Source organism: Falco naumanni, chromosome 2, assembly GCF_017639655.2.
Source record: "Falco naumanni isolate bFalNau1 chromosome 2, bFalNau1.pat, whole genome shotgun sequence".
In the NCBI taxonomy this organism is placed as follows: Eukaryota; Metazoa; Chordata; class Aves; order Falconiformes; family Falconidae; genus Falco; species Falco naumanni.
Window position 1 is genome coordinate 48,043,426 of NC_054055.1, and position 11,314 is coordinate 48,054,739.

An 11,314-nucleotide genomic window follows, 5' to 3' on the forward strand; every position below is an offset into this window, starting at 1 on the left:
CTTAGATTTTTTCAGCCAGGTTAAAAGCAGTTTGACCCAGTTCAGGCTTTGCAGTACTTCTAACTATTAAAGAAATATAAAGCTGGGCATTTGCTAGTGGGATTTGCCATTCTCTGATAACAAAGTGATGATTTTATACTTAAAATTCTCTTTTTAGGACAACTTTCTATTTATTTATTTTAAAGGCTGTCCAGCTGTTGCTGTGAGGAATCTAAAAATGGCCTTAACCTGATGTATTTCCACTGCGGCAGTGAACCCTCTCAGTTTTCAGAATTTTTATTTGAAAATAACTTTAGGGGGTTTTATGCCTGTGTTTACACCTCGTAATGGAGGAAAACAAAAGAAGACCAAAATGTTGGAATGTCCATATGTTCAATGTTCAATGGTCCCTGCACTCTTGTGGGAGGAAATTTAATCTCCTTGAAGATGGGAATCCTGGCCTGGACTGCAGATCAGTGCTATATCCAGTGACACAGCTGGATATAAGGGCTTATTCAGCAGGGAAGGCTTTAAACATTCCTGTGATGAATATAAAATTATCTGGAAGTGAGCCATTTCCCACATTTTGCAGAACTGAACCCCTGCTTTCTTGGTTTGGAGGCTCCGATGACCTCAAAAGAGCAGACGACCTTATAGTCATCAGTTTTGCATATCAACACATCTAACAGGAAAGGAATTTCTACTGTGGTTATTCTAAAAATAAAATAACCAACCAACCGCAAAGTTAATTTAATTTTGAGTAATACTTAGCTACAATGGGGAAAGCAAAAACCAGCAAACGTCAGACATGACCAAATACAATGAAAAGTAAAGGCTTTATGGCTGCAGCTATTTGGTCCAGACATGAGCGCGGTAACACTAACGTGTGACTGCTGCAATGTTTGCAGTGACTAATAGAATCAAACCTTCATCTATTGGCAGATTACCGGAGTATCAAAGTGGGCTGGACACATCTTTGGTACAAATTACTCCTGGAAACACCATAAATTGTGGCCACATGAAGAACAGGAAATCTAGAAACTGTGGCAGAGGATGCTCAAGACCCAGTGAACACAGAAAAATCCTTAGGAAGGAGGCACACCTGGTTCTTTGCACTATTAAAGCATGTTAATGTGACATATGGCCAGCCTCTGAATGGACATCTAAAGACTTGGAACTATCATTTTTTCTTTCTTTTTTGGAGTCACAGAACCGTTTCCCTCACCCTTAGCTGTTTGCGCATCTGTTTTTCTGCAACAACGCATGGATTCAATGACAATGTAAGTTTCCTTGTCCCAGGGAATTCTATTAATGTCATCTCTTCAGCAGCAAATTCTGAACCATTGAACCAATAATAAACAGATGTCTGCTGCTTGTTTGTATTTCCCCTAGAAAAAAAATAATTTTCTCAGATTACAATTTCTTTGTTTTCTTTCTTTTCTTCAAATTAATTAACATTTAGGATGTACTAACATAGTACACATTAACATAGCATGTTATAACTGTTATGAACTATGCTGCATGCTGCAGCAGAGACACAAGGACATTTAGAGTACCTATTTCTCCCTGACCATTGTGACCACATCAGTTCTCCTGTAAGACTAATCAGAGATAACTGAACAGTGCTAAAAACTTCTATGAGGTCTGCTAGCCCAGAGTCTGCAGATCAAATGCTGTAGTTGTCATCCTTCCTTTACTGAGCGTTTTTCTTTCTCTTGCTTTCAAAGAAGTATTGCAAGACAGAAACTTCAGCTCAGTACTGTCACAAATGGTCAAGCAAGGGTTTTGTCCAGCATTAGTCTGGGCAGTCCACTCACCTGTGTGGACTCCAGCCTTCATCTTTAGTTGGGTACAGATATATAGTTAAATATATATATATATACATACACATTTATTTCTGTATTCTCCACTGCTTTCTATAGTCTTTCTTGGGTGGTTGGAGATTTCTTATAGCAAAGTTATTTAGGACTAGCTGATAAAATTCACAGCTCAATTTGTTGCCATAAACCATTGTGCTTGCAAAGGGCCAAGGGGTTGCCAGGGTACCACTATCAACAGTATCTGCATAGGCTTAATCTGGAAGCCAGCAGTAACATAAGCTACTGACCTATTTGTTGGGGTTCCTACAACCCTGTTAGAGGGCAAAAGTTCTGCTACACCTGGCCATACCTCTCAGCCAGGACCATTCCTGTTGCATGAAGCCCTTTACCTGCGCACTTGCACTGGAAACAGCTGCCTTTGTACTGGAAGGGAATCAAGAGAATTTGAAGCAGGTGAAAACAAGGGAGGATGGGGATGTATTTTGTCCCTAATTCCTTCCTTCCCCTGTATAAGTTCACAGAATAATTTATATTTACAGTACCACTACAAGTTATCTAGCCCAGCCCCTCTCTCAGAGCACTGCCAGCTTTAAAGTTACAGCAGGTTACTCATGGCTCTTTTCCAGGCAAGTTTTGAGTATCTCCAAGGACGCAGATTACACAAGCTCATAGTGAAGAATTTCTTCCTTATAAGTAACCAGAATTTCCTTTGATGTGCCTTTTCCTTGACTCTGCCAAGCAACACCTGTACTCCAAACACAGACTCACAAGCCCCAAATAAAGGGATCAAAAAAGGATCGGGATCAAAATGGGAGACATAATATGGTTAAATATGCGGAACTATGTGACAGTCAGTGCTGAGTAGTTCATTACAGTACATTGATACAAGACAATTTGCATAGATTCAAAACAGAGCTGCTAATGATCTTCATTTGCAATATTATATGTATTTTGGACAGTGTCAGCTCAGTTATCAAATACTCATTCTCTGTGGTACCTTAGATCCTAAATACTTAGTCATTTTGGATACAGTTTATCAACAGGAAATATTTTACATGCATTTTAATCACTTTCAGAGAAATACAGGAAGGCCTGGGTTTCACTTAATCTAAGCTAAGCTAAGTATTGGTCTTTGAGATTTAAAGTAGGACGAAGTTTTCTAAGATAATATATGGAAACCATGACACCTAAAGAGGTAGATTGTATATGTATGTTTATTCATATACATTTCAGATATATTTAAATGTATATATTTCTATATATGTATATCAATTGCCATTATTATAGTTCTGAATTAACTCACAAAGCCTTTAAAGCCTATGAAGTAGAACTGTTTTTCTTAGTTTCATTTGACAGACAGAATTGTGAGACAGATATGTGAGAATGCAAGAAAGCACTTCTTTACTGTAAGGATGGTCGAACACTGGCACAGGTTCCCCAGGGATGTTGTGAAGTATCCATCTGTAAAGACACTCACAACCTGACTGGACACAGTCTTGAGTGACCTGGTCTAAGTGACCCTGTTTGAGCAGGGGGTTTGGACTAGATGTTCTTGTGAGCTCCCTTCCAACCTAAATGATTGTGCAATTCTGTGATTCTGCTTCTCACTAGTGTTTTCAAGGTCAGAGATGGTACCTCACCAATACTGGTCAGAAAAATTGGCTGGGGTTTCTTCCTAAGAGTTCCCCAGTGTCACCTGCTACAAAGACAAATGAAATTCATGTGGCTCAGGCTCAGTTTAGGCTGCCTATCCAAGAACTGGAGGCATTCAGGTTTGAAGTCATGCCATCTTAATTTATAAGTGACTTATAGAGGTGCTTCAGAGTCAGTAGTATATAAAAGGTACTTTCAGGCCTTCATACATGTCCTGGTTTTGGCTGGGATGGAGTTAATTTTCTTAGCAGCTAGTGCAGTGCTGTGTTTTGGCTTTCCAATTCTCCTCCCCATCCCTGTGGGTGAGGGGGGAATGAGCAAGCGGCTGCATGGTACTTAGTTACCAGCTGGGGTTAAACCATGACATACATCAATAAGTTTCATTTCTGGCATTAGAATAAAATTAATTACGCTGATTTATTTCCACATATGGGAAGCCTACAGTGACTATCTCATATGCATGTATCTCTGTGGTAGATACCTATCTCTGATCAGACAAATCCCATCAATGAACATGCTTGACTTCATGGAGATTCCATGATGCTACAGCCTAAATAAAGACAAGTATAGCCCTAGTGACTAGTTCTTGAAATTGTTGTACTCAGTGTCTTAAGAGTAAACCATCATATGGTCTGTTAGCCCATGGAAAGCTGTTCCTCTTGAGTCAGCAACGGGGAAGATATAGGTGCTGAAGAAGTTCTACAGAAAAGAATGGTAAGAAAAGATGAAAAGGTGGTAACCAGACAAATGTCCCAGAGCTCTGTCCCATTGCCCTGTCTGTTTTCCCAGGAAGACTCTCTGCTATATATTCATCTAAAATTTGCCCTTCAGTTGGCCTCTGACATTTGAATCTAGGTCCAAATATGTAAAAAACATGCAAAGAATATGTTTTTCACACAGTGGGAAAGAAGAGGTAGATATAATGGAGGAATCCTCCAACAAAGGAACAGGCAAAGCCTCACATACTTTACTTTTTGGTCAGTGAACAAGCATGAATGTACGCTTCAGACAAACAGCTCAGGGATGCCATCTTCTGCTCTGCAGCAGGGGTTGTGAGATAATTCACAGAGTACTTTGGTGAGTGGGCTGGGCAAGGTGAGCACCTGAGATCATTCTAGAGCTGTCATGGTATGAGGGACAGATAAGGTGTTATGGTGAAAGTGTCACCTGAACAGAAGATTATTGTAGTAGAAAGGTATGGGGTACACAGGAGACAATCCAATGGAAAATAAACTCATTAGTTCCATTATTGACGGAACTATATGTTTTTTTTTATGTGTGTATGTTTGGAGTGGAGACTCTTTGATTTTACTAAAAGTATGTTCTATTAGAGCAGAAAGTTGTTCCCACAGTGAATTAGTGAAGCACTTTACAAATACGCTTGCCCCATGGGCCCACCAAAAGCATTGAGTTCACTCCAAGAGGTCAAAAATACCAGCAGTGCAATAAAATTTGCTGTACAAGGAGGAATAGTGTGTGTATTGATTTGTGCGCTACGTGCCAATACCATTGTGATCAGTAAAAACAGCAGACACCTCTTTAGCAACAGGCAAATGCCTTCCATTTGCTAAACGTGAATAACCAATACCACTTTACCCCTGCGACCTATGGTATAATCCCTCTGGCCAGCCAACTTAGTGGTGAGGTCCTCTAAACAGTGCACTGCTTAAAAGAGAAACGAGCTGCAGGGACTATTGCAGCAAAAACGAGCTGCAGGGACTATTGCAGCAAAAACAAACCACAGGAGAGATCTGCTCCTCCTTCGTAAGACAGACTTTTCTCAGTCCCAGCAAAGACTTTCTCTGCAGCTGCTCTTTCTTACCTTTCCAGAGGTGAATGACTGTGGTGAGAGAAACTGACTGATTTTCTCTTTTTCAGGGTGAAAGAGGATATATAAAAACATTTAATGAAATAAAGACATTTTTACTATCCTGATGAACAGAAGGGAGGACATTGTTTCCATCGGGCTCTACGTGTCAACTATGTAGGTGTTTACAAAGAAGTGTCTGAGTTATTCTAGGCTATTTCTCATCTGACCTAAGCTAGATATCTACTTTAGGATGAAATGAATCTCACGCTGGAAGTGTCTTTTTTCTTTCTTTCCATTGGCTCTAGGAAGAACTTTTCAGGTGCAGGTATCTGTGGTTGGTTAGATGAATCCTGTCCAAGTTCTTTTGCCAAACTGAACTTGCTGTCTGTCTGTCCGACTGTCGCTCACCTTCTATATCAGCTATTAACAGATATTAAAAAATAAATAACATTTGGGGAAGTACTCATCATTATTCACATACATCAGTGCCATTTTAGTATTTTCAGTTATTCTTTGCTGTGGTAGCTCCTAATAACATTTTCCCATGTAGTTAGGTTAAATCCTGTAGAAACAGAAATTAAACATCAAACATGAGTTTTCTTTACGGTAGCATAGGAGTATTATTAAGGGGGAAAACAGCAAGTATTAAACAGATTTGCTGATCTGACAGTCGTATTAAAGGTGAAATATATTGTGCACATACCTTTAATCAGAAAACTAAACTTTAAGAGTTCATTTGTTCTAAGGTTCCAGATAACAGAATGACTAATTACACAGATAAGTAGGATCTTTTCTTTCACATATCATACTTGCACCAGAAAACAGGACCATAGCAATAAGATCTGTTGTAAAATAGCAGTGCTGAGATGAAAGAATTTCCAAAATCTGGAACAAAATCAATAGGCGAAATCAATGCATTATGTTATAAACAGTAATTTGACTTCATAATTGTGCCTTACTCATATTCAGTAGAATAGCATTGTATTTTCAGTTCTACTGCTAGAGAAAAATCTTGATATAAGAGATAAAATTCTTATGCATATTTGGCAATGGAAAATGTCGACTGCAGGGACAACTGAAATACCTCTTCTAAACCAGTGCAAAAAATCAATAGAAAAGAAAATCATTGTCTGATAGGTGTGACTGCAATGGCATAAATTATTTTAATGTCATGGATATCTCTCTTACTCCTTTGCATTTTCAAGGCTGCATTGGATAAAAATAACATTTTTACTGCTTTGCACCAAAGGTCTGAAGTTCCTACACTAATTCAAACAATGACAAATCAGGTACAAAGTAGGCTTAGATGAATAATTCATTACAAAACAATGTATATAATGAATTTAACTTTTTTATTTGTTTGTTTAACCAACGTTCTCAAACATATCACAAGTATTTGTCAGTTGATCCAATTTTGAATTTATTTACTACTACTAAAACAGCAATGCAGGTTTTCAGGGGTGATTGGTGAATGAGGAATATGTCATTTCTGTACTCTAAGCAAATAACTCCATTTTAAAGATTAGTTTTTACAATAAGAAGTAAAAACGGAACAGGAGTTTTCTTTGCAAAACTGTATGAGAACAAATTTCTGAAATGAATGTTTATGAAAGATTTATTTTAAATTTTCCTAAAAGGTGTTAGGCATGTGAGTTTAACTTTCACCGTCCTCTAGCATTCATGAGAGATCAACTTAATCATTCAAACAAACCAGAAAAGACAAATATGACAAACTAAATGTCTTCTGAATTTAGAGTATGTATTTCAGAATATTATTTATGAAATTTATGTAGTGGGTATGGTATTTATGCAGTATATGATGCAAAAGTAACAGATTATCTGTATATTATTATAAACAATTCAGTTGAGAGAACATGTCAGTATTATTATTTTACAAAATATGTCAAATGTGTTTTGGTAATGTTAAGATAACAGTGTACACAGCTATACAGTTATATAGCAGCTATGTATCATTATAATACCACTTCTGATTATGATGAATTTGCATCACAGTTTTAAATTTCCAAGACTGTGTCTTGCTTTTTTACTGTGTTGCTCCCCAGAGGAAAGAACAATTTGCCAATAACAAATCAAATTGGTACTCCTGAATACATTTTGTCTTTGTGGTACCTGTAATTTTATAATATTTCATCTATATAGAGTGCATACTCTCTTTTCCTTTATGGAAATAAGTGTTCAACCAGAGATCTGGCAGCCAGGCCAGCATTGCTGTTCTTAAAATGTTATGGTCATTCTCATGACAGTTTTTCTTAAAGTCCCAGTTTCAGAAGTTATTAGATGGAAATCTTGATTTTCCTTTTCTAAAAATAAATATTCTCCTAATTATACATTTGTATAGAAAACTTTGAGACTCTTGAAGGTTCAAAAACCAAGTAGGCAAAGAAAAAGAAAATACATGTGTCATTTTGTTCTGATTTTACTAAGTGGATATTTTAGCAAACTGTGCTTTTAGTAAAAGTCATTAGTCAAGATTTTTAAAATTATTTTTATTTCTTATTCTAATATATGTTATTTTTATTTGGCATATCCCATGTTGTCAAATGACCTTTAAATGGTCATAGTAAAGACAGTAATTATGAAAATCAGCAACACATTAATATATGAAAATTATAAGGTGTACTTTCTATATGCAGATATCTGTGTGACAAAGGCATACTTCAGAATACAAAGGATTTTCCTGTACTTGACTTCTAAAAATTGGTTGTATTTTTGCCGCAAACATTTACTTTTGTTTTCCCAATAGTATTAACATTTGGTGCTAAATTGAGATGAAATGGGAATCTTCTCTCTCGTAGTTTTCATGAGTTCTCTGGAGGTTGGTCTCATGACAGAGCTGTAGTTTCCTCTCTGGAGGCCTCTAGCAGATTTCCCTGTGTTTTTTCTCAGCTGTCAAAGTGTTATGTACACCTGTAATGTCAAGGAAACTTACTGATGTGTATTAATTTGAGCAATACGCAGTGAAATAATAAACCATGGTTTCCAACAGACTTGTGCAGAGGGATACGGTGATCTTTCACAGGACAAAAAAAAAAGAGTTAGTTGAATATAAAATATATAAATTCTTCCCCTTATTCACTTAATCACTGCTTTTGATTGACAAATACACTTAAGACTTTCATATCTAGATGATTTCTTTATCGCAATTGAGTGATTTGTTTAAATTACACTTTACAGCCTTCTCAGGGAAGATATCCTCTCAAATTCCCACTGTTCACACTTCCATTAGGTTTATGACATAACTCAAGGGTTAAAATTAAAAATGAAAATATTTCTTAACAGTAATTAATAAGCATGTTGCAACCAAAAGCTTCATTAGACAAAGCCAGACGTATGCAGAATTAAATGGTAAGCAAGATAAGATGAATCAGAGTATTATTGATCCCTTACCAAGAGATATGTGTAAATGAGTTACACCGCAGCTGTCACTATTGCTATGTACAATACACTACAGGAGAGCCAGGGAAATTTTCCATGAAATGGTAGAACAGTTAGGTGAACAGGGTAGCTGTGATATCTAAAGGTTTCACAGTGGTTGGAATAAAGCAATAACCTGACTCATATTTAGTGAAAATTAATTTAATAATAGACTGCAATCTGTGCACCAAGCACAGTTTTCTAAATAGGTATGTTTTATTGCATTTTGCTGTTACTTAGGGTTCCCTATACAGCAGAGATCTGGAGCTAATTTCATAAGTAAATGTGACTTTGTCTTGGAAGACTCTTAAATCTGTTTTCAGTAACTTAAACATCATGAAGTCACAAGCACTACAAACCTTATCCTAGGATTACCTTGATTAAGGCACAAAACATTAAAAGCAAATTACTATGAAAGTATGAAACAATTTGCCCTTAATGTTTCAGTCATATTCAGTAAAAAATATGACTTAAATCTAGTTTTATTAATAATACATATTTTAATTAAACGGCTAGAGGTGCATCTAGCAGGAAAAATTGAATCTTCACTGGATTTCACATACTTGTATGATTCATGGGCAGTAAATATGCAAAGCTTTATGCCCATAAGGCAATCAAACTGCAAAGCTGATACGCATGTTTTTATCTGAAAGAATGTGAAGTCTCGCAAGGCTTAGAAATAAAAATAATAACAATAATAATAATAACAATAAATGCTCCAAAAATTAATCTATTTGTGTAGACCTAATGCATTTCTGGATACAATCCTCATTTTTTGCCAGCTGCATGATGTTGAAAACATATTTATTGTTGTTTCCATTAATCTCTTTACACAAGGTTTGCCTGTATGAGTACATATATACACACATAATATCACAGCTTCAGCTATAAAACCATAGGATAAAAATTATCATGCTACAGTAGCATAGCATGAAATGCTTTCCTTGCAAACTGTTTGGGGATTGAACAGTTCTGCAATCTGCTGATCTGCTAACAAAGCCTCTCCTCATTTACATCAAGACTGTTTTTAAAGGTCTGCCTCCACATGCTTAGTCTGCTTTAGCTTTTCTTCAGCTACCACCCCACACTTCATCAGGCATTCAGCCTGCTTATATTTAATGACAGCTATGCTGCGCCCACGACCAACACCTCTCACCTGATGGTATCGAATCACAAAGGCAAACATGAAGCAATTACAATCTATCACTCTTCTCTGACGTAACTCTATGATGCCAAATTGCCACCTCTTCTTGAGTGGAGCACAGCAACTGCTCGTAACACCCTTCAATAACACATTTCAGCAAATGGATGCATGTTAAGGATATCGCACTTTCCTGAATGTAGTAATGGGCTAAAAATGAGTTTAAAAAATTGCTTTTCATGTTTCAAACACTTTTTTAAGGGTAGAGCTATCATTGTCGTCATGTTTTCCATCACTGTGGTCATCAAATGTTAATGAATGCCACCTCACAATGCCCTTATAAGAAGACCCCATTCACGCTCCCATTTCAGAGACAGAAAAGGAATGAAACAAAAAAATCTTAGGTTCAAATTTCTCCTGATTTGAATGGGCCGGTCAGAGATGCACAATTATTTGATTTATTTTTTTTTCCTGAGGGCTTGGCATTTTGGTGTTGGACAGGCCCAAAGTACAGCTCCAGTTGTCATAGAAGTGACTGGGAGTTTCCAGCCTTACTGCAACCTGTTGCATAACGGCTCAGATAGGACATCAGGGAGGGGCGGTGGGGGTGGGGAAGTTGTAACTCCATTTGAAATCTCTTGTTTAGTGACCACTTATGAAAAGTTTGATCATCACAGTAATGGGTAAGATTTTGTCTTCTGAACAGAGATTCCTCCTAGAGTTCCTGTATTTTGCCTTGACAGCGTTTTGGTTGCTAAAAGTTTTGTTGAATCCCACTCTCCATCTGAAAAATAATAATAATGTAGGAGCTAAGTCTGACATCTAGGCACCTGTTAGCATTTGCACCTGTTGATATTTGCACCACTGATTTTGACTGCTCTGCTCCAAATACAGAGCTTAAGGGGAAATTTGAGGAAGACTGTTGCATGAAAAAGGGGGAGAACTAAAACAGTTAAGAGGAAATACTGAAGGATGCATCAGTCATGAAAAATTCATGCTTAATTCTAAGGTGAAGAGAGAGATCTATTTCTATTCCTTATTTATAATCCTGAGCTCTCAATTTGGCTGAAGCAACAAATTGGTCATTTTGAAAGAAAACCAAGCTTAAATGATACTAACCTATTCTGTAGTTCAGGGATGGTCAAATTCATATTCTTCCTCTGACCAGAAGCAGTAATTTTAATCCAAACTCCCCCTCCTTTCTAAGGGAGCACTGTATGCACTGGTATGGCATATTTTCAGATATTTTCTTTCAGTTTGACCTCTTCAGATTGTCCTACCTCATATTTTATATATAAGTATAAAGTCACTGGACTAGGGAGTAGATAACAGATCCTGTAGTTGGGCATTTGAACCAGCATGTATCAAGGATTTTTCATGTATCAAGGATTTTTCTTAAATTTATAGAAATAAAAAGGTGAACCTCCTGCACAAAGGCTGCATTTAAAAGCAGTATCTGGAAAATAATGGGTGAAC

The 11,314-nt window shown here is 37.0% G+C and overlaps 1 long non-coding RNA gene across 1 annotated transcript in view; it reads left to right on the forward strand.

Moving 5' to 3' along the window:
- The window catches only part of LOC121083878, a 29,955-nt gene extending 28,672 nt beyond the window's left edge, over positions 1 to 1,283 (forward strand). Inside the window, exon 5 of the long non-coding RNA XR_005826514.1 lies at positions 922 to 1,283. This is a non-coding gene — a long non-coding RNA (uncharacterized LOC121083878). The remainder of the gene's footprint in view (positions 1 to 921) is intronic.
- The last annotated feature ends 10,031 nt before the right edge of the window (positions 1,284 to 11,314 follow it).